Raw genomic sequence first — 22,593 nt, 5'->3', positions numbered from 1 at the left:
GCCACCAGGCAGAGGCAGTGAGGGTTTGTTGACATGCTTTGAGGTTAATCAGTCACAGGCTGCTCCAGTGTAGCTGGAAGAGCGGCTGCGGGCTCTGGACAAGTGGCAGAAGGTAGGCTCTGCAGCTCTCCTGGAGGGTGATGGTGCCCTGGACAAGTGGCGTGCGCTCCAGGGCTCCTCTGGAGGGTGACGGTGCCTGTTCCGTGAACTTACAGCAGTCACTGAATTGTGTACTCACCAGTGCATGGATCTTAAGGTACGCAACTTATACTGCAGTGAAACTGTTTTAGAAAGAAAAGTTCACCAGGATGTGACTTGGGTGGAAAAAAGAAGAATCAGCACTTTGGGGCCAGAAGCTCCAGGAGGGGCAGTGATGGTCTTGGCAGACCCAGGAGGGCAGGGCGGTGGCAAAGGAGCGACAGGGTGAGAACCAGTCCACATTGCACTGGCTTCACCTGAGGGCTCAGAATCCACGGGCCTGGCTTTCTTGGAGATGACGGCCCTGGCTTTCTTGGAGATGGCAGCTGAGATACGGAGGCCCAGTCACTGGCTGTTTGAAAAGCAGTTGGGTCCCTAGACTCTTACTCTCAGTTCTTGGCATTGACAGTTGCCCCGCCTGGTTTGGAGGCTGTTTCTCTGGAAAAAGGTTACGGGAAAACAGGAGATGTTGGTATTGGGGCTCTGGCCGAGGTGCAGCTGGAAGTTCCCTGCCCAGAACGGGATGGCGGCCAGGCCTTTCCCTCTGCACAGGCTTCTTTGGGGGATCCAACTGCCAACGGAGAACCAGAGTTGCTTACATCAGGAACCCCAACAGATGGCTCAGCTGTACTGCACTGACCTGGCCCCGTCCACCTCCCCAAGTTCAGAGTCAAGCTTCCAACAGGAAAGACACAGACCAACTTCAATTTGCAGGAGATAGAGACTCTGCACAGAAAAGAGCATCAGATACGGTGATTATCCTCAGGAACCTGTGAAACGGGGCAGATGGCATAAAGAAAGGATATTCAGAGAACAGAAAAAATGCTTGGCAGTTAAAGATGTGATGGTGGGAAGGAGAACGCAGGAGGGTTGGAAGATGAGTGACGAGGGCGCAGCCTTCCAGAAAGAAGGGCAGAAGGACAGGCAAGACATGGCGCCTCGTCTATTCCTGCTGCTGCAACTACGTGCCCAAGACATGGCGCCTCGTCCATTCCTGCTGCTGCAACTACGTGCCCTAGACTGGTGATGTGGTTTGGATATTTGCTCCTGCCCAATCTCATGTCGAAATGTAATCCCCGGTGTTGGAGGTGGGGTCTGGCGGGAGGGGTCGGATCATGGGGGTGGATCCCTCGTGAATGGCTCGACCATCCGCTTGGCAATGAGTGAGCTCTGGCTCTGGCTCATGCGAGATGGATCTGGTCATTTAAATGTGGGCAGCAGCTGCCCCCTCTTGCCCCTGCTTTTGCCATGTGAGGCACCTGCTCCTGCTGGCCTTCCGCCATGAGTCAGAGCTCCCTGAGGCCTCCCCAGAAGCTGAGGGATGTCAGTGCCATGCTTCCTGTATAGCCTGCAGAACCGTGAGCCAATCAAACCTCTTTTCTTTATAAATTACAGTCTCAGGTATTGCTTTATAGCAATGCAAGAATGGCCTATTACAGATGGGTAATTTATAGACAACAGAAACTTACTTCTCACAGTTCTGGAGGCTGGGAAGTCCAAAAGCAAGGCCCTGGCCGGTCAGCGTCTGAGGAGGGCTGGCTCCTCACTGGCACCTTCTCACCTAGTGGAAGACAGGGAAAGTCCAGGCCCTCAGGACCTGATCACCCACTGGGGTGAGGTTAGGAGTGCCACCTCTTAACACCATCACATGGGGTTCTAGGTTCCAGTGTCCGCATTTGGCGGGGGACATCCACTTACACCACAGCAAATAGGAAATGAAAAGCAGAGTCTAGGAGGCTCAGTGTCTCGGTAACTGGAGTTCTAGAAAAAGGACAGGGGACGTCGTGCATGTCACCAGGCACGTCGGGCTTGTGTGCTCAGTGCCATGGGTGAGACCAGACCTTTGGGAGGCTGCAGAAGCTGGGGCTAGGGCTGGGGCGCTTCTCAGCCACCATAGGGCTGGAGAACCAGGAAGCACTTTCGTAATTGTGACAGAATGACCCTGATGAAGCCGAATAGTCCGTCTGTTGTCAAGGTAGAATAAAGGCATTTCCAGACAGGCATGGTTTCAAACTTTCACCTCCCGTCTCACATTTTTCAGGAGAAGGTACCTGGTGCCTGGGTGAGCACATGAGTTGTGGTGGGGCAGTGAGGAGCAGCTGGACGGTGCCGGGTGGGGGCCTAGCCGGGGCTGGGGCACCAGGCCGCCGCTGTTGACCAGTCCTGCCGGTTTCTGTTCGGCCCGTGTGCTCCGGGCCTCAAGCGCGTTGCTGAGATGCCTGGTGTTGGCACCTGGGCTCGTCCCACACCATTGCCAGGGGCCTGTTGGGGCTCGGCCTTGCCTGTCTCTCGGTAAGAAGTGTGCCCTTGTGTTTGGGGCTAGAATCAGCCCCCAGAGGCCCCCACAGTGCCCCCTGCCCCTGCGTTGTGCTGCACCTGGACTCGCAGTTGGGAGGCGCCACCTTTGCCATCCCTGAGGATGTGCCCCCAGCAAGTCCCCAGCACTTCCCACAGGCTGTCCCCTCTGCACACACCACTGACGCCATCGCAGCTTCAAGTCCCCTGGCCACCGCCTGGCGCCCTCCTCCTCTGCCTGTCGCAGCCCCACCCGAGTCTTGTCCTCACCACCCTCTGCCAGCACAGGTCTGGCCCCAGGCCCCTGGGCAGAGGCGCTCGTTGCTGTCAGTGCCATCACCTGGTACTACACAAAGGTGCTGCTTTTGTTGATCTAGAAAAACAATTTCAGAGGGTTGAATCTGCTTGCTGATGTCTTTCAGGTTTGTCTCCACAGCTCGGACTTCTGAAACCACACTTGTGTTCGGTAGCGTGTGCAGGATAAGCCCCTCACACTTGCCTGTCCCCAGCCCCACTCCCCCTGACCTTCCCCAGCCCGCAGCAGCTTCCACGTCTGCCAGGGCCCATCCAGCCAAGCCCTGGAGGTCTCTCGGCCGTGCTCTGCCTCGGCCCCGCTGGAGCCTGAGGGTCTGCTCTTACGGTGGTGCCAGTGCTGCAGCTCCGCCTTAGGCCGAGGCTGCCCCTGATCGGGCAGCAGGGTGAGTGGTGACTCTGGAGAAAGGGAAAACCCTTCTGTTACAGAAGATACTGAGAAGAGCAGTGCGGCTTCAAACCCAGTTTGCAACTCATGTAGCTGAAGACACTCATCCTGTGCACATTGTGAACCTTGTGCATGTTGTGAACGTTTCCAAGTTAGTAAGATCCAGTAAAGGAGTGGACAGAGGGTGTGAGCCAACACCTTGGGGGAAGGGAGGCGCTAACGGGAAGCACGTGGCAGGTGCTGGAATTTGGTGGGGGGAGACGCACCCGCCATCACAAGAATCGCACGCGTCCTTCCGGGCGCAACAGTGACAGGGTGGGGCAGTGAGAAGCTGGACCGCAATGTGGGGCGCGGAATTCCTACAAACCGGTGGTGGGCTGAGCTCAGCACAGACACAAGGAATTGGGCAGCCTGGGGTAGTTCTTTGGCCCGTGGTTTGTTTAGAGGGTGAGTTCCCTGTTGGGTGGAGTCAGGCTGGCCAGGTTGGCGCGTTGACTCTGGGAATCTGTGTTCTTCTAGATCGGTGATCGGGTTTTGTTGTCTGCCCACCCTGTCAGTTATCGAGAGAGACGGTCTTAAATCTCCTACTGCGATTGTGGGTTTGTCTGTTTTCCTTTCAGTTCTGACAGCGTTTGCTTTGTAAGCCTAAGGCTGGGTGATGCCAGGTACATTCAGGATTGCCGTTTGACTTGGCGTCCCCACGCCACTCGGGAATGCCCTCTGTGCTGCTGCCTCTCGTCTGGCCCCAGGGTTGCTGGACCAGCCCTCTTTGCATGTGTTCTCCTGGCTGTTTTTCCTGCTGTGGCTCTCACGAGTGTCCCCTGCTCGAGTGGCTGGGTTGCTTTTACCTGGCAAATGTTCACTGACCGCCCACACCATGCTGTGCCCAAAGGACTGGGGAGAGCAGCGGGCGATGTCTTCTGCCCACAGATCGCACCTGGCCCCTGCCCTGAGTGGTGACCACCGTGGTACCCCACGCCGCCCTCTCTGAGGACACTGTCTCTGTGTGGGGCCAACATCAGTCGGCTGCAGTTTGTGTCAGAATACCCTGAGTGAGAGCCTGTGTCGACCACTGCATGTGGGATGATGGCTGCTATGCCTGATGCCAGCCGTGGCACTTCCACAGGTCCAGGACCAGCAGTGCCAGCCTCCTGGGGAACGCCGCCCCCAGCCCACTGCATTGGCCTGCATGCAGCTGGGCCAGAGTCTGAGTTGCGGCGGCACCCCCGCTCCGGCTCTGAAGGCAGGGGCAAGGCTCCCCTGCTGGCAACTCCAGAGCCAGTGGTCAGAGTGCCTGGCGGAGCAGTGCTGTGACTGGGAGGGCAAGGGGTCCAGGGTGCAGGGAGGCCTCCGTGAGCCAACCTGCCTCATGACTGGTGAAGTCAGCAGCTGCTTTGTTTTGTTTTGTTTTGTTTTTGAGACAGGGTCTTGCTCTGTTACCCAGGCTGAAGTGCAGTGGCGCCATCTCGGCTCACTGCAGCCTCCACCTCCTGGGCTCAAGTGATCCTCCCACCTCAGCCTCCCAGAGTGCTGAGACCAAGGCGTAGGGCCCATGCCCAGCTGGCAGCAGCTGTTTGAGGTCATTGTAAACCCCGCTTCCTTTCTTTTTTTTTTTTTTTTTTTTGAGACGGAGTCTCACTTTGTCGCCCAGGCTGGAGTGCAGTGGCACGATCTCGGCTCACTGCAAGCTCCGCCTCCCAGGTTCACGCCATTCTCCTGCCTCAGCCTCCCGAGTAGCTGGGACTACAAGTGCCCGCCACCACGTCTGGCTAATTTTGTGTGTGTGTGTGTGTGTGTGTGTGTGTGTGTTTAATAGAGACGGGATTTCACCATGTTAGCCAGGATGGTCTCTATGTCCTGACCTTGTAATCCGCCCGCCTTGGCCTCCCAAAGTGCTGGGATTACAAGCATGAGCCACCACGCCTAGCCTATGAACCCCCTTCCTTGCTTGCACTGTGGCCTGGCAGGTCAGCCAGCTGAAAATGAAGGGTGACGCCAGAGCCCTCTCCTCTGTCCCTGCTTGTCCCTGCCAGCTGCAGACACTGGGAGGGTGGTCGGATCCCAACAGCAGAGGCGGCTGCAGCCTTGGCCTGGCTGCTCTGTGGGGGCTGCTGGATCCAGGTGATCTTTCTTCCTTTTCTTGTTTTTTCATTTCTGCTCCCTGGTGTTTTTGGGGGGATCCTCTCCCCAGGGGGGACAAACATGGCCCTGACAGCTGCAGGCTTGAGCCTTATCCCAGCAGGAGTTCAGGGATGTCTTGTGGGGGCTGTTGTCCCACCTTAGTGCTGCTGCCTCCATGCTCTGCCTGTCCTGTGACCAGACATCTGTGGGGAGCCTCACTGAAGTGTCAGGAGGGGGAACTGCAGAAAGAGGGGTCTCTGGCCGAGGAGGGGAGGGGAGGGGAGGGAAGTTGTCCAGCAGAGCCAGGGGCATGTCCCTAGCAGGAGGGCAGACCTTGGTCTTAGAGATGGGCCTTGGGGGTCCACCTTGTAAGTGAAGAGGTCAGGACTCAGGAAGAGGTGCTGTGGTGTTGGCAAGGCTTTTGCTGGGCCTGCTGCAGTGTGCAGTAGGTTCTCCGTGAATGGGGCTGCCAGGGCAGGGGCTGCTGCAGTTTTGCTGTTCGTCCAACCGTGTTGGTGCAGATGTGCGGATTAGATAGAGGCAGCCTTGCTACATAGGCGAGTCTTCACTGGTCTTCAGAAGGAGATTGGGGTGTGATTGATCAGAAGAAATGATGCATTCTATTTCATTCTCAGGCCCAGTGAATTGCGGATTTCATGCTTCTTCCTCTTCTTTCCCCTCTATTCATATAAAAGTATTTCTTGAGATGATTATTTTATGATTCATTATTTTGTCCAAGCCCAAAAGTATATCCTGCACTGTACGCTTTACATGTAGTGCAAAGGTGCTCATCATGGCTGTCAGCACGGCCAGGTCACTGGGGCTAACACAGTGGCAGGCGCAGGTGCAGGTGGGTGTGGCTTACAGGGCCGACCTCGCGTGGCTCCTAGCTTATTTAGCACGAGTGTGAGGAAGCTTCTCTTCAGGAGGCCTGCGTGCTGGTGAGGTCTGGGCTCCCTCTGATGGGTGGAGGGTCCTGGCTTGTTTGCAGCACAAGGCTGCTCCGTCAGCTCTCCAGGTCTTAGCTGGGTCGCCCAGGGCTGCTGCTGATGCCAAGCATGGTCGTGGGCCTTTGTTTGCACTTGGTGCGCTGTTGTCACCCCAGCAAGTGAGGGGTGTGGGCGCAGAGCTCCTCACTCACTGCCAGTCCTTCCCTGGGAGGCTTTTTGTCTACTCTGTGTGCTCACTTGCTCAGCGGCCTCTCTCATCCCTGATTCTGGGCGGTGCATTTGACAGAGGCCTGCCTGGGTGCTGCAGCCTCTGACATTTGCCCAGACGTTGCTTCATGCCCTGCTCTGTGGTCCGTTTCAGAGACACTCCCTGGATGGTGAATCTGTGTTTTCCGTTTCTTGGGTCGGCATTCTGCACGCCTGCAAGGTAAAGCCTGGCTTCTTGTGCCATCTCCCCCGTCGTCGAGTGCCTCCTGGAACGCGTCTGCCCGCTTTGTGTCTGTGCCGCGAGGCCCTGTCAGGTCTGGGTGGCCTCGCTGGTCACGGGAGCCCTGTCTCCACAGAGCCAGCCGCGATGGACCCGCACCAGCTCTGTCTCTTCCATTCTTGGCTTTTCAAATGTCCTGCCCTTACACTTCAGATGTGTTTGGTGTAGACAGTTTCTGAAGATCTTTAAAATCTTGCTGACAGTCTTTGCCTCGACTAGACTATTGGTCCATTTACATTACTGTAATTATTCTATTTAAATTGATTTCCACCGTCTTTCCTTGTACTCTGTCGTTTGAGAACCAGGTTGCTTCTTCGCTTCTTTTGGATGATTTTTTTTTCTTTTTCTTCTCTACTGGGTTGGAATTTGCTCACTTGGCTTCATAGTGGTTGCCTTGGATGTTCTAACATGCAGAATTAATTTGTCAAAGTCTAAAATTAGTATTTTTGCCCTCCTCCAAACGATTCAAAGATCCGGGAACATTTTATTCTGAGCACTCCGTCCACACAGGACTTGCCCCTCCCCGTCGCAGCCTGCAGCGTGTTGTGTCTCTGTGGACCGCGTGGGGCCAGGAGGACTGCGAGAAGAGCTTCCCCTGGGGCTGGATAGTAACTTTCTTCCTTGTTCACCTAAACCCTCCCAGTCTTAGCCTTGGGGCGTCCCCCAGCAGTAACTGGATCCGCACCTGGGCCTGGCCCAGGCTTTCTCCTCTCTCCCCTGACTTCTGCAAAGCTGTGAAAGGAGTGGGTGCAGGCCAGCTGCCGGCCAGGGCCCTCCTGCACAGGGCCTTCCTTTCTCCAGGTCCCTGCTTTTACTTAGTTTTTGTTCTCTAAGGTTCTGAACTTTCTTGCCAACCCACTGATAGATTTTTAAAGTTTTTAAAAATATATCTTACCAGGTAGTAGTGCTCAGTTGTTCATTAAAAGGCTGGTCAAAGCTTTTTACTCTGATAGAATGTAAGTGTCCACTCTGAATACATTGACCCCTGTCGCTGCTGTGGGCTGGGCTCGTGCCTGAGGCTGGAGTGTTTCTCCCACCAGGACTGGGCCTCCTCTCCTGGGAGAGCGACTCCGGGCACAGCCGTTCTGGCCCTCGGGTCATGGTGGCAGAGTCCGGAGTGTCTGGGACTCTCACAACATGCTTTCTGCTGCGTGTTGTGGGTGAGCCTTGGACTTGGCTAGAGGCCTCACAGAAGGAAGCCCGTGGCAGCTGGGGCCGCTGACATGGCCATGGCAGGTGAGGACATTTCTGAAGCTTTTCTGGAACCTGCGTTGAGAAACTGGAAGTGATTCCGCGCAGTGGCAGCTCACCTCAGCCTTGGCCACTCAGCCTCCACTCCTCGGGTGCCCCAAGGCCCACGCTTTGCCTGGGACCCCGGCACCTTGGGCCTGTGCAGACCCCAGCGAGGCGGAGGCGGCCTGCCTGTGTCCCACTGATGGCACGAGGCCATGGGGGGCTCAGTCTTGTGTGTGTTTTCTGTGTCTGTGCCTTTCCTCTTTTTCTTTCCTGCTTTCTGTGGGGTAAGTGAAAGTTTCTCCTCCTTTATATTTTGATATCTTTCCAGTGGATTTGATTATTTTCTTGATCACCCTTAACACTGTGTCTTCATGCACTGAGTCTTCCTACCCAAGTCGCAGTCACTCAGCTCTTCTGCGGAGCACCTGAGCGTGTGCGGCCCACATTGAGCCGACTACATCTTGTTTGCCTGAAGCTGTAGTCTTATCCCTTAGGAGAACATGAACATGAGCTTTTATTTTATTTTAGTTTTGAGACAGGGCCTCACTTCTGTCTCCAAGCTGCAGAGTGCAGCGGCGAGATCTTGGCTCACTGAAGCCTCTACCTCAGGGCCTCAAGCCATCCTCCCACCTCAGCCTCCTGAGTAGCTGGGACTATGGGTGCGTACCACCACGCCCTGCTAGTCTTTGTATTTTTGAGGGTTTCACTATGTTTCGCAGGCTGGTCTTGAACTTCTGGGCTGAAGCAATCTGCCTGCCTCAGCCTCCCAAGAACATGAGCTTTTAACCAGTGGTCAGTTATAGTCACCACTGTCTTCCTCCCACCTGCCAGGCCCTGCCCCCCACCCCTTCCCGCCTCTTGCCTCAGAACCTCTTCTCTGGGTGGCGCCTTGACTCCGGACCCTGCCACGTTGATATGAAGCCATGGGACTGCCTCTTCCTGGGGTTTGTGGCTTTCCTGCCCCTGGGAACTGGCAAGCTGCGTTTGAGGGCCTCTGCTGGCCTGGAAGCCCTGTGGGCCGTGGAAAACTTGGGAAGTGGGTAGTTTCTGTTCTAGAGCCCAGAACCCTCATCAGGGAGACCTGGCGGGATGCAGCTTGTGCTGTCCCGGCCTGCTGCCCCTTTGTACAACTTCTGAGAGGGCACTGGTTGGCCTGCAGGGTCCAGGCTGAAGGCAGGGACTGATGAGAGTTTATGTGATGTCATGCCAACAGGGCAGGCAGCTGCAGGCTGGGGCTTGGGCCACCCTCTAAGGGGGGCTAGGACAGCACCAGGATGGCTGCCAACTGGGGCTGTGGGTGGTGAATCTGGCCCCCTCCAACCATATACTTCCTGCGAGGCAAGCCTCACAGGCTAGTGACAGCGGAGCTTCCGAGGGACAGGCCTGTGCCAGGCGTTTTCCAGTTGCTGTTCAGTTTCAGTTCCTTCCCAGCACCTTCACCTCGAGGGCACAGTGGCCACTTCAGGAGCTTAGCCTCAGGGATTCCTGCCGGTCCTCACGGCCCTCTCCTATACTCACAGTCCCTGCCTGACCCAGCATCTTCTGCTCAGACGCAGGCGTCTGTCCTGGAGGGGCAAGTGGATGGGCACAGGCAGTGTTCAGGGCAGCCCAGCGGGTTGGGTCAGAGAGGGCAGTCTGGACCTGAATTGGGTTTGGAGCCATCGCTCTTGTGAGGGATGCAAGCTCGGTAGATGGCAGGGCTGCTTGGGCAGTAGGCATATACTCACACACACGTCACGTACTCACACGCACGTGGGCACACGTGCTCTCATAGACACATAAGCTCACAAGCACATGGGCATATGCTGTCTCAGGGACACAGGCTCACACGCACACGGGCACACGCTGTCTCAGACCCTCAGGCTCATGCACACAGGCAGACACACGGGCTCACGCACACGGGCACATACAGGGACGTAGGCTCATGCACACGGGCACACACACTCAAGGACACACAAGCTCACATGCACACGGCCACACACGCTCAGGCACTCAGGCTCACGCACACAGGCACACATGCTCTCTCAGGACACAGGCTCACACGGGCACACGTTCCCTCAGGAATACACAGGCTCACACACACACAGGCACACATGCTGTCTCAGATACACAGGCTCACACACACGGGCACACACGCTCTCACTGACAGGCTCACACACACGGGCACACACTCAGGGACACAGGCTCACACGGGCACACGTTCCCTCAGGAATACACAGGCTCACACACACATAGGCACACATGCTGTCTCAGATACACAGGCTCACACACACGGGCACACACGCTCTCAGTGACAGGCTCACACACGGGCACACACTCAGGGACACAGGTTCACACATGCACACACACAGGGACAGGCTCACGCACATGGGCACACACTCAGGGGCACACATAGACACACAGGCTCCTATGTGCACACACAGGGACACTCAGGCTCACGCACACAGGCACACATGCTCTCTCAGGGACACAGGCTCACACGGGCACACATGTTCCCTCAGGAATACACAGGCTCACACGCACATAGGCACACATGCTGTCTCAGATACACAGGCTCACACACACGGGCACACATGCTCTCAGTGACAGGCTCACACACACGGGCACACACGCTCTCAGTGACACACAGGCTCACGCACACGGGCACACACTCAGGGACACACATGGACACACAGGCTCCTATGTGCACACACAGGGACACACAGGCTCATGCACACGGGCACATTCAGGGACACAGGCTCACATGGGCACACACATTCTCTCAGGGACACAGGCTCACACGCACACGTTCTCTCAGGAACGCAGGCTCACACACACAGGCACACGCTCTCAGGGGCACACAGGCTCACATGCACACGGGCACATAGGGACACACAGGCTCACGCACACGGGCACACATGCTCAGGGACACACAGGCTCACACACGGGCCCACAGACACAGGGACACAGGCTCACATGCACACGGGCACACACGCTCTCTCAGTGACACAGGCTCACACACGGGCATCCACACTCAGGGACACACAGGCTCACACACACGGGCATCCACACTCAGGGACACACAGGCTCACAAGCTCTCTCAGGGACACCCAGGTTCACACACACACACACAGAGGCACACACTCTCAGGGACACACAGGCTCTCACGGGCACACACACTCTCAGGGACACACAGGCTCACGCACACGGGCACACACGCCCTCTCTCTGGGACACAGGCCCACACACATGCTGCGTGCAGACCCTGGAGTGGGGATAGGGGACCCACGCTTCTTGGAGCGAGAGGCCTCTGGCACCCTGGTCTATGGCGAGCGTCGCCAGCCCAGGCCGATGCTGTTTCCGCGCTTGCTCTCCCAGCAGACCCCGTCTGGAGCTGGCACAGAGCATCCTCTGTTCCAGATTCGGCGTGGGACGTTGGAAGCAAGCGCCTGTCGCCCACTCATGACCGGAACTTTCCGGCAGTGCGAGGTGGGGGCAGGAAGCCCTTGTGACGTGTCTGGGGCCTGGGCCTGTCCTCCTCCCTGTGTCCACTGTGGACCAGGCTGGGCTGTGGCCTTCCCTGCTACGGAGACCACCACAAGAGACCCTGGGGGCCCCACGTCTGGAGAATGAGGATGAGGACGGAGCACACCTGCCTCGTAGGGTTGTGGGAAGAACCAGGTGAGGCCGCTGTCACCAATGCACACCTGTGCCCGCCACGGTGGCTGTGCGCCTGCGGTCCTGCTCACGCTGCGCCACAGGGCCTTGGGAGGAGGTAGCCAGTGCCAGGGGCTGGAGAGACCCCAGCAGGACTTGCTCCTAGGAAGCCCAGCACTGCGCCTCCCACGCAGGAACCAGGCTCCGCATTGCGGGGAGCCCGGCCTCTTCAGGGACCGCCCTCCCAGCTGAGCAGGCAGCAGCCCCAGCAGAGGGGGAGGTGGCTGAAGCTGGCCGTGGGCCTGGGGACGGAGGGCACACAGCTGAGGCGCGTCCTGGGGGCTCTGCCTGCCTGCTCTGTGCCCTGTCCGCGCCCACCATGACCAATGGAGGCAGCAACCCTCACCTCAGGCGGGGCTCTGGGTACAGCATTCTGGTGGACAGCCTCAGGATAGAGTCCACGGGGACCTCCAGAAGCTTCCTCTCCCACCTATTAAACTACCTATGAACACAGGCAAAGGCAAAAATTCCACATCAGTAAATTGTGAAGTGGATTCTTTTGAAAAAGCTCATGCGAGATTATTGAGCAGAAAAGAAGAGGCAGGACATGATCATGACAGCACCAGCTCCGCCCTCTCAGGACCCCGTGTGGCCCCAGCCCTACACCAAGACCCCAGTCTGGGAGAGGGCGGGGACAGGAGGCGCTGGGCTCAGGTGGGCTTTGCCATGCAGGGAGGCGAGAGGTTCTTGAAAGGGTGGAACTCAGAATTTTTTGAGAAATGTTACAGTAACCACCTAATAAAACTTAAAATATTCTATTCCATTGAAATATAATTTTAGGTCAGGCATAGTGGCTCACACCTGGAATCCCAGCACTTTGGGAGGCCAAGGCAGGCAGATCCCTTGAGCCAAGAAGTTCAAGGCCAGCCTGGTAGCATAGAGAGACCTCATCTCTAGAAAAAATACAAAAATTAGCTGGGTGTGGTGGCTCGCACCTGTGGTCCTGGCTTCTCAGGAGACTGAGGCTGGAGCATCATTTGAACCCAGGAGGTTGAGGCTACAGTGAGCCCTGATTGCACCACTGCAGTTCAGCTTGGGCGACAGAGCGAGAAAGACCCTGTCTCAAAAAAAGGAGAGGAAAGGCCGGGCTTGGTGGCTCACACCTGTAATCCCAGCACTTTGGGAGGCCGAGGCGGGTGGATCACAAGGTCAGGAGACCAAGACCATCCTGGCTAGCATGGTGAAACCCTGTCTCTACTAAAAATACAAAAAATTAGCCAGGCGTGGTGGTGGGCGCCTGTAGTCCCAGCTACTCGGGAGGCTGAGGCAGGAGAATGGATTGAACCCGGGAGGCAGAGCTTGCAGTGAGCGGAGATCATGCCACTGTACTCCAGCCTGGGTGACAGAGTCAGACTCCATCTCAAAAAGAAAAAAAAAAAGAAAAAGAAAAGGAGAGGAAAAACAAATAGAATTTTTTAAAATCAATGCAGAAGATAAAAGCAAAACATGGAACTGTACAGAAAAGCAACCAACAAAGCCAGGTGAGAGGCCAGCTTGTGTGTGAGAAAATGTCTCAGATTCCATGATTAAAAGAACAAAAACCTCACTTTAGATCACAAAACCAGACCAGAGCGGGTGCGGCTGGCAGAGTTCACCTGCTCCTGCCCTTTTTTTTTTTTTTTGGTCTTTCCAGTTTCTTATCTCCTGGGGCCAAGGCTGAGCTCTCAGCCTGAAGTCTGTGTTCCCAGGAGGCCCAGCCGAGCTGGGGGGGGGGTCTCCTGGTTTGTGGTGCTGGGTGCTCCAGTCTCCTGTCTCTTGCTGGTGCTGCACCGCTTGTCCCGCCTGCCAAAGCCAGTGACAGGTGAGAAGCCCTTTGAGACGTGAGGTACCAGGCCCTCATACCATCACCTTTATTCAGAAGGACTTCTGTTCTGAAATCACCCAGTTTTTGTTTTTTTTTTTTTTTTTAGATGGAGTCTCACTCTGTCGTCGCCCAGGCTGGAGTGCAATGGTGCAATCTCTGCTCACTGCAACATCTGCCTCCCTAGTTCAAGTGATTCTCCCGAGTAACTGGGACTACAGGCCATGCGCCATCACGCCCAGCTAATTTTTGTATTTTTAGTAGAGACTAAAAATGTTGGCCAGGCTGGTCTTGAACTCCCGACCTCAAGTTATTCTCCTGCCTCGGCCTCCCAAAGTGCTGCGAATCCAGGCGTGAGCCACCCCGCCTGGCATTATTTTGTATTAAAATAGTGTTTGTTGATTCATTGGGCAAAATTGATTCACTGGGCTTTCAGCATATATGGTAGTGAGCAGAAGACATTTTTATTTACTGGATTTTAAACAATCATTTTGTAAAGAGGTTTGAATAATGAGAAAAATACCCTGCACCACAGGATGCCATTGGCACTCGCCCTCCTTCGTGGGACCCAGGTCCCCTGTACCTGTCCTGCTGCCTGAGGCCACTGTGCCGCCCCTGGATGCTGCCCCTGTGGCCCTTGGGCTCCCCCTGCCCTCCCCACCTCCTGGCTGCTGCCCAGGGCAGCCTGGGGTGAGGCAGTGCAGTGGCACAGAGTCAGCAACAAGGGCACAGCCTCATCTCCTACCCTGGAGGTTGGCTTGGGGGGCTCAGCGTGAAGGGGGTCAAAGGAGTAGCTGAGCACCCTTTGACCAGCCGGCCTCCTAGGACACAAGCAGGCTCCGAGGAGGAGTCTGACCTCGCAGTGCCTGAGCCTCTGTTTCCTGCACTGAAAAAGCCCTTCCATGGCTGTTCGCATTTCTCTCTCATAGCCACACCCATGCAGAACTGATGCACCAGCCAGGACCCTTTTGTGGGGGCCTGTCCCGGGTCACAGACCAGGTCTCTCTTTTGACCATGGACACGGGGCAGCCAGAAAGGGGCTGTGCTGCCAGGCAGGTCCATGCGTCCTGAAGGCACAGAGGCCCCTCCAGACTGCCCATTTCAGGACCTTGTCATGCAGCTGGAGTCATGGGTGACACCAGCCCCAGGGCCAGGCAGTGGCTTGGCAAGCGTTGCAGCAGCCACACGGCAGTAAGAAATTCTTTTTCTGTGCATCCAGGTGGCTCCAGCCAGCACCGTCCTTTCCGTGTGGGGTGTGCCTGACACCCTCCTTTCCCCCTCCCAGAAAGGTGAAGAACCTGACCTCCCAAGTCCATTCCATGGCTGGCTGATGGGCTGGGTCACAGATCTAAACCCCTCAACCTGGCCTGTCCTGGAGCGGGTGGCCTTGGTGAGCACAGCTGCTGAAGGGGCAGCAAATGCCAGTCGTGCCTGTCCTGGTCACTGGGGTCGCGTCTTTGCCCAGCCTGGCGCAGGCACTGGGCAGGGAGAATGGGGCCTTGTGTCTCCAGCTCACAGCCGAGCTTTCAGAGCATCAGACTGGGTTCATTGTTCAGAACCGGGAAAACTAAAAACAGCATTGAGAATGGAACTTGGACCTTCTGGAAATGACAGCTGAGTAAAGACTCATTTATTCTGCTTCCCTTCTTGAAACTCACTGCAGTGAACAAAGAGGATGAAAAATAGGGAACAAGATTTAATTCACAATGGGCCTAAGGAATAGCCATGGCAAAGGAGGGTGTTGGCCAGACGGGAAGCAGTGACAGCCACATCAGGTCCAGCAGGCTGGGTTTTTGTTTAACAAGAATGGATTTTTGGAGATAGTGTTGATGAGTATTTTAAAAGAATGGGGGTTGTGGCTCGGTGAAGCTGAGTATAGGCAGACATCTGGCAAGATGAGGCAGAAGGCCCACGTGCTTCACTTTTCTATAAGATCCAGATTCTCATTTTTTTCTAATTTTTAGAAAAGGGGGCCTCACTTTGTTGCCCAGGTTAGAGCTCAGTACCACAGTCATAGCTCACTGCAGCATCGCCCTTCTGGGGTCAGCGATCCTCTCACCTTAGCGTTTTTCGTAGCTGGGACCACAGACGTGCGCCCCCATGCCCAGCTAATTATTATATTTTTTGGTAGAGATGAGGTTTTGCCATCTTGCCCAGCTGGTCTCGAACTCCTGAACTCAAGCGATCCTCCTACCTTAGTCTCCCAAAGTGCTGAGATTGTAGGCATGAGCCTCTGCCCCCACGATCCAGACTCGTAAGGGGTGAAATGGGGAACAAAAGGATGGGCTGAGGATTCCTCTTAGTTTTCAGCATCATACTGATCATTATGTTCATATGAGGAAACTACCAGAGACCAGGGAAAAAGCCACCTGGAAGGATTAGAGGGAACAGTGAGTACTCAGAGCCCTCAAAACACTCAGAAGAGTGGCTGTTGCCAGCAGGCTGACTGAGAAGCCCCATAACTCACAGGGCGTGTGGTAGAGTACCCAGTGGAGAACAGTTAGCCTAGAATAAATGCTGCTCTGCTGCTGTGTGACAAATCTCAGAAGGAAGAATCAACATTTTCAGTTTCCAAGTATCTGGATCCAAAACAAAGCTCAAGAACAGTAATGGGCCGGGCGCGGTGGCTCACGCCTATAATCCCAGCACTTGGGGAGGCCAGGGTGGGCAGATCACGAGGTCAGGAGTTCAAGACCAGCCTGGCCAACATGGTCAAACCCCATCTCTACTAAAAATACAAAAATTAGCTGGATGTGGTGGTGCGCACCTGTAATGCCAGCTACTTGGGAGGCTGAGGCAGGAGAATCACTTGAACCTGGGAGGTGGATGTTGCAGTGAGCTGAGATCATACCACTGCACTCCAGCCTGGGCAACGGGCAAAACTCTGTCTCAGAAAAAAAAAGAATGGTAACAGGAACACAAAAAATGTACAGCTTTCCAAGAGGTAAAATTCATAATGTCTGGCATCCAACCAAAGAACCAAAGAAGATCAGGTATGGAAAGAAACAGGAAAGTAGAACCCAGGCTGGAGTGAAGACTCCATCCACACTGGCGTAGATGTTAGGATTGGCAGACGGGCACTGAAGTAATTGTTTTAACTGTATTCCGTGTGTTCAGAGAGCAAACGTAGATGTTAGGGTTGGCAGACGGGCACTAAAGTAATTGTTATAACTGTATTCCGTGTGTTCAGAGAGCAACAGGAAAGACTGAACACATTAAGTAAAGACATGGAAGTATTTTAAAAGATCCAAATTAGAGTTGAAATGAAAATGTCCAAGTACCAAATACACTGGATGGGATTAATGGTAGATCAGAGATTGCAGAAGATTAGTGAACCTAAAGACGAAGCAGTAGACACTCTCCAAACTGAAACGAGGAAAAGAAAAATATTTTAAAACAAACAGGAGCATCATGGAGCTGGAGGACAACTTCCACCACGATTGTGTGATTGGAGTCCCTACACGGGAAGGGAGGGACGGAAGAGTTGTTGGAGGACATGATAGCTGAAAAGCTTCCCAGTTTGATGGAAACTATGAGCCTAGATCTGACCATCTTTTCTTTCTTTTCTCTTTGTTGACCAATGGATTCATGTCACATGATCGGACCATCTTAATGACCCCAGAGCACAAGAAATGAAGAAAATCACGCAAGGCACATCATCAAGTTACTCAAAACCAGTTACAAAGAGATAAATCTTAAAAGCAGCCAGAATAAAAAAAACAACAAAAGGCCTTTGCTTATGGAAGAAACAAAGACAAAGATGCAGATGACAGCAGATTTCTCATGAGAAACAATGCAAGTGGGAAGACAATGGTGTAGTGTGTTTAAGATGCTGAAAGGAAAAAAAAAAAAACACCTATCCACCAAGAATTCTATACCTAACTATCTTTTAAGTGACAGTGACATAAAAATGTTTTCAAACACACAATAGCTGAACTAGTTCATTACCAGCAGACCTTCACTGAAAGAAATGTTACAGATGCTTTAGGCTGAAGGAAAACAAAACCATGTGGAAATCTGGATCTATACAGAAAATTGAAGAGTACTGGAAATGGTAACTGCATGTTTAAATACATGATACTCAAATCTCTTTAAAATATAATTGTGTAAGTATAGTAATTATGTAGCAGAGAGAGGAATTTATAACATATACAGAAATAAAATATTTGACAAAAATGGCAAAAATAAAAGGCCAGAAGAGAAGAAAATGGTAAATGCATATATTTGAAGTGGTAGAACAGCACTTGAAGGCAGAGTATGACAAATTAAATATGCATGTTATAAACCCAGAAGCATTTACTAAAATAGCAAAGCAACAAATTACAGCTGATAAGTGAACAGCGGAGATAAAGTTGACCCACGTAAAATACTTAATCCAAAGAGGGCAGAAAGGAGGAAAAGAGGAAAAAAGAACAGATAGAACAGGTAACACAGCAAGATGGTCGGATTGCACAAAAAAGCAATACCCACATATATACTGGCTAAAATAAACTGCTTTTTTTTCCTCTTCTTTTTTCTTTTCTTTTTTTTTTTTTGAGACAGGATCTCACTCTTTTGCCCTGGCTGGAGTGCAGTGGCGTAGTCATGGCTCACTGCAGCTTTGACCTCTTGGGTTCAAGGAATCCTCTGGCCTCATCCTCCTTTTTTTTTTTTTAGATGGAGTTTTACTCTTGTCGCCCAGGCTGGAGTACAATGATGCAATTTCGGCCTACTGCAACCTCTGCCTCCCAGGTTCAGGTGATTCTCCTGCCTCATCTTCCTGAGTAGCTGGGACTACAGGTGCACCCCATCATGCTTGGCTGATTTTTTTTTAGAGACAGGGTCTCACTATGTTGCCCAGGCTGGTCTTGAACTCCTGGCCTCAAGGGATCCTCCTGCTTCAGTCTCCCAAAGTGCTGGGATTGTAGGCATGAGCTACTGTGCCTTGCCACCCTCTTTAAATTTAAAGAAATAAATAGGCTATAAGTAAAAGAAGAATAAACGTTACACAATTCTAACTCTGATGTAAAGCAATCTGGAGTTGCTATAATATCAAATGTACTGATTTCAGAGCAAAGGAAACTACCAGGATAAAGATACTTCATGATAAAGGAGTTCATTCATCAAGAAGACACCGTAAATGTGTGCACCTAATAACAGAGCCATAAAATACATGAAGCAGAAACTGATAGTGCAGAGAGAAATAGACACATCCACAGTTGTCGCTGGGACCCTCGTGACCTGTTTCTCAGTAATGGATAGAACAAATAGACCAGAAATTAGTGTCAGCACCATCAAGCAGCCTGATCGATTGGCTTTATACAGCATCTCACCCGGCAGTACGTTCTTTTCCAGTGCGCACGGGACATTTACCAGGATAGACCATTTTAGGGGGCCATAAAAAGTGTTAATAAACTTTAACAAATTCAAATCATATAAATTATGTTTTCTGAGAAAAATATAATTAGAAACCAGTAGACTGGGCGCGGTGGATCACACGTGTAATCCCAGCACTTTGGGAGGCCGAGGCAGGCGGATCACGATGTCAGGAGATCGAGACCGTCCTGGCTAACACGGTGAAACCCTGTCTCTACTAAAAATACAAAAAATTAGTGGGGACATGGTGGCGGGTGCCTGTAGTCTCAGCTACTCGGGAGGCTGAGGCAGGAGAATGGCGGGAACCAGGGAGGCGGAGATTGCGGTGAGCCAAGATTGCGCCACTGCACTCCAGCCTGGGCGACAGAGCGAGACTCTGTCTCAAAAAAAAAAAAAAAAAAAAACAAAGAAACCAATAAAAAATATCTGGAAGATGATTAGTTACTGAGTATATGTTCCATTAGTCAAAAAAGGAAAACAAAAGAGAGGTTAGAAAGCTTTCTGAGGCTGGGCGCGGTGGCTCACGCCTGTAATCCCAGGATGTACAAATCATTAACTCTGCTTCTACCTTAGGAAATTAGAAAAAGGAAAGCAAATTAAGTCTAAAGGATGCAAAAGAAAGGAAACAAAGATCAAACTGGAAATTAATGAAAACAGAAAAACAGAAAAACACCTATTAAGCTGTCTTTTTGAGGCAATCAGTAAAATCAATAAGCTTCTAGCCAGAAAAGAGTGGAAAAAAAAAACAAAACATTTTTTGTATCAATATCAAAAATGAAAGACTTGGCATCACTACAGGGTCTGTTGCTCTTAAGAGAATGTAAAGGAATAGTATGGTATAATAACTTCTGCCAGCAAATGTGATTAATTTTATATGAAATGGGCAAGTTCCTTGAAAGACAAACCATTCATACTCACATAAGAAGTTTTTAGAACCTGCTGAGCTCTGTATCTATTAAATAGATTTGATGTGTAATTGAAAACCTTCCCACAAAGAAACTACATGCCCATCTGGCTTCACTGGAGTCTCTGCCACACATTGAAGGAAGAAATAATAGCAAGTCTATATAAAATCTCCCAGGAATTTGAGAGGAAGGAATACTTCTGATTTTGTTATGTTGGTATTACTCTGATAGCAAAACCAAAGATGTTACAAGAAGAAAATAGATGCAAAAATGAATATGAATATAGATGTAAAAATTCTTAACAAAATTTTAGCAAATCCCATTTGAGAGTATATAAAAAGGACAATATGGCCGGGTGCAGTGGCTCACGCCTGTAATCCCAGCACTTTGGGAGGCCAAGGCAGCAGATCACGAGTCCAGGAATTCAAGACCAGCCTGGCCAACACAATGAAACCCCGTCTCTACTAAAAAGACAAAAAAGTTAGCTGGATGTGGGCGCAGGCACCTGTAATCCCACCTACTTAGGAGACTGAGGCAGGAGAATTCGCTTGAACCTGGGAGGTGGAGGTTGCAGTCAGCCGAGATCGCGCCACTGCCCTCCAGCTTGGACAACAGAGTAAGACTCCATCTCAAAAAAAAAAAAAAAAGAAAAGGACAATCCATCATGACCAATTGGCATTTATACAAGGAATATGTAATTGGTTTAAGAATAGAAAATTGATGGAATCCAGCTATTATCAAACTAAAGAGAAACCATGTGATCATTTCAATAGATACTGTAAAAGTATTTTACAAAATCCAACATCCATTCCTGATTTAAAAAATAACTTGGCAAACTAAGAGTACAAAAGAACTTCCCTGACCTTACAAAAGACATCATGAAAAAGTTACAGTCAACATCATACTTAATGGTAAAAGACTGGATGCTTTCCCTAAGATTAGGAGGAAGGCACATATGTTCACTCTTACTGTGTTCAGTAATAATACTGCAGGTTCTTCCCGGTATAATTATGCAAGAAAAATAAATAAAAGGATCTAGTTTAGAACGGAAGAAGTAAAAGTTTTTGTTCACTGTTGACATGATCACCTCTGCAGAAAACCTAATAAATCTGGGGAAAAAGCAATTATAACGAATAAGTGAGTTTATCAAGGTTGCAAGATCAAACTGTAAAAACAACATATTTTTCTGCATTAGCAACAAAAAATTGGAAATTATATTTTGTTAGTATCATAAATATGAAATGCTTAGGGTGACACTTAACTAATATGTGCAAGATTTGTACACTAAAAACTACAAAACGTTGCTGAAAAGAAAGTAGACCCAACTAGATGGATATATTTTGCTCACAAATCAGAAGATGTAATGTAGTTAGGATGTTAGTTTTCCTCATACTCATCCATAGATTCAACACAACTGCAGTCAAAATCCCAGCAGGCTATTTTGTAGAAATTGAGAAGTTGATTCTGAAATTCATATCGAAATGCAAAGGACCTGGAATAATTAATTCATTTCAAAAATGAAAAGCAGAGTTTGGGGACTCACAGTACCTGATTGCAGACCTGGTGCGTTTGGGGTCACTGTGGCGTGGGGTCCCAGATGGGAGGAAGCTTCCTGAGAGGTAGTGCCTAGTTGAGTCTAAGAGCACGAGGAGGTCGGTGAGCTTGTTGGAACCCGTGGTGGAAGGATGGGCTGAGGATGGAGAGCAGGTGCACAGGGGAAGGGGTTGGTCAGAGTTGCTCTCAGGCTGTCATGGATGCTTTTTAGCTTTTCAGAACTTCACTGATGCTGCTGTTTTACTTTTCAAAAAGATCGAAGCTGTACAAGTAGGTCACCTGTTTCCTCTTAAACAAGAAATTAAAAATACTTAAGTTTTGTTTCTTTTTATTTTTCTTTTTTCTTTTTTTTTTCTTTTTTGGAACAGAGTCTTGCTCTGTCACCCAGGCTGTAGTGCAGTGGCGTGATCCCGGCTCACCGCAACCTCAGCCTCCTGGGTTCAAGTGATTCTCCTGCCTCAGCCTCTCGAGTAGCTGGGATTACAGGCGCGTGCTGCCGCACCTGGCTTATTTTTGTACTTTTAGTAGAGATGGGGTTTCGCTGTGTTGGCCAGGCTGGTCTCGAACCCCTGACCTCGAATGATCCGCCCGCCTCGGCCTCCCAAAGTGTTGGGATTATAGGCGTGAGCCACTGCGCCTGGCCAGAGTTTCATTTTTAAAAATAGCATTCCTAGCAGTCCCAAGCATTAAAATAAATAGTTGTGTGGAGATTTAAGTGGCGGAAAGAGCGTTTCCTCTAAGGAGGTGGTTCCCCCGCTTGTGAGTGGAGTGAATGTGGGTTAGGTTTGTGGCCCCACAGTCTGTCTGGGACTTGAAGAAAGTTTCCGATTGGCCTGCAGTGTCTCTTCCTGCTGGGCCCCGTCACCGGCTGTGCTTGAGTCTTTTTTATTTCCCCTTGAGTTAGCACAGTTAGTATCTATGGAATGGCCTCTCCTCGGGGAAGGGGGCTGCCATGTACTGATACCAGCTGGGGCATCAGGGAGCAAGGAGACAGGTGCCCACCACAGCAGTGCCCACCGTGGTTCTGCAGACTGTCGGAGAGTGGCGGTGCATGTGTGAGGCCCTGTGGCTTCTATGAGCCAGTGCTGCAGGCAAAGTGGCACCAAGGCTAGGAGCAGACGTATAGCCGTTTGTCCCTCCCCGTCACCACCTGGGCCAGAGGCCATTGGTTCTGATTTCTAACAGCAGAGGCTGCTTTTGCCTAACCTTGAACCTCATGAAAGGAAACTGTACTCTGTGCTTTCAGTTGTGTCTGGCCTTTTTTTTTTTTTTTTTTTTGAAAAGGGGTCTCGCTCT

The sequence above is a fragment of the Mandrillus leucophaeus genome, unplaced genomic scaffold (genome assembly GCF_000951045.1).
Source record: "Mandrillus leucophaeus isolate KB7577 unplaced genomic scaffold, Mleu.le_1.0 Scaffold158, whole genome shotgun sequence".
Classification (NCBI taxonomy): domain Eukaryota; kingdom Metazoa; phylum Chordata; class Mammalia; order Primates; family Cercopithecidae; genus Mandrillus; species Mandrillus leucophaeus.
This window is presented reverse-complemented; position numbering follows the sequence as displayed.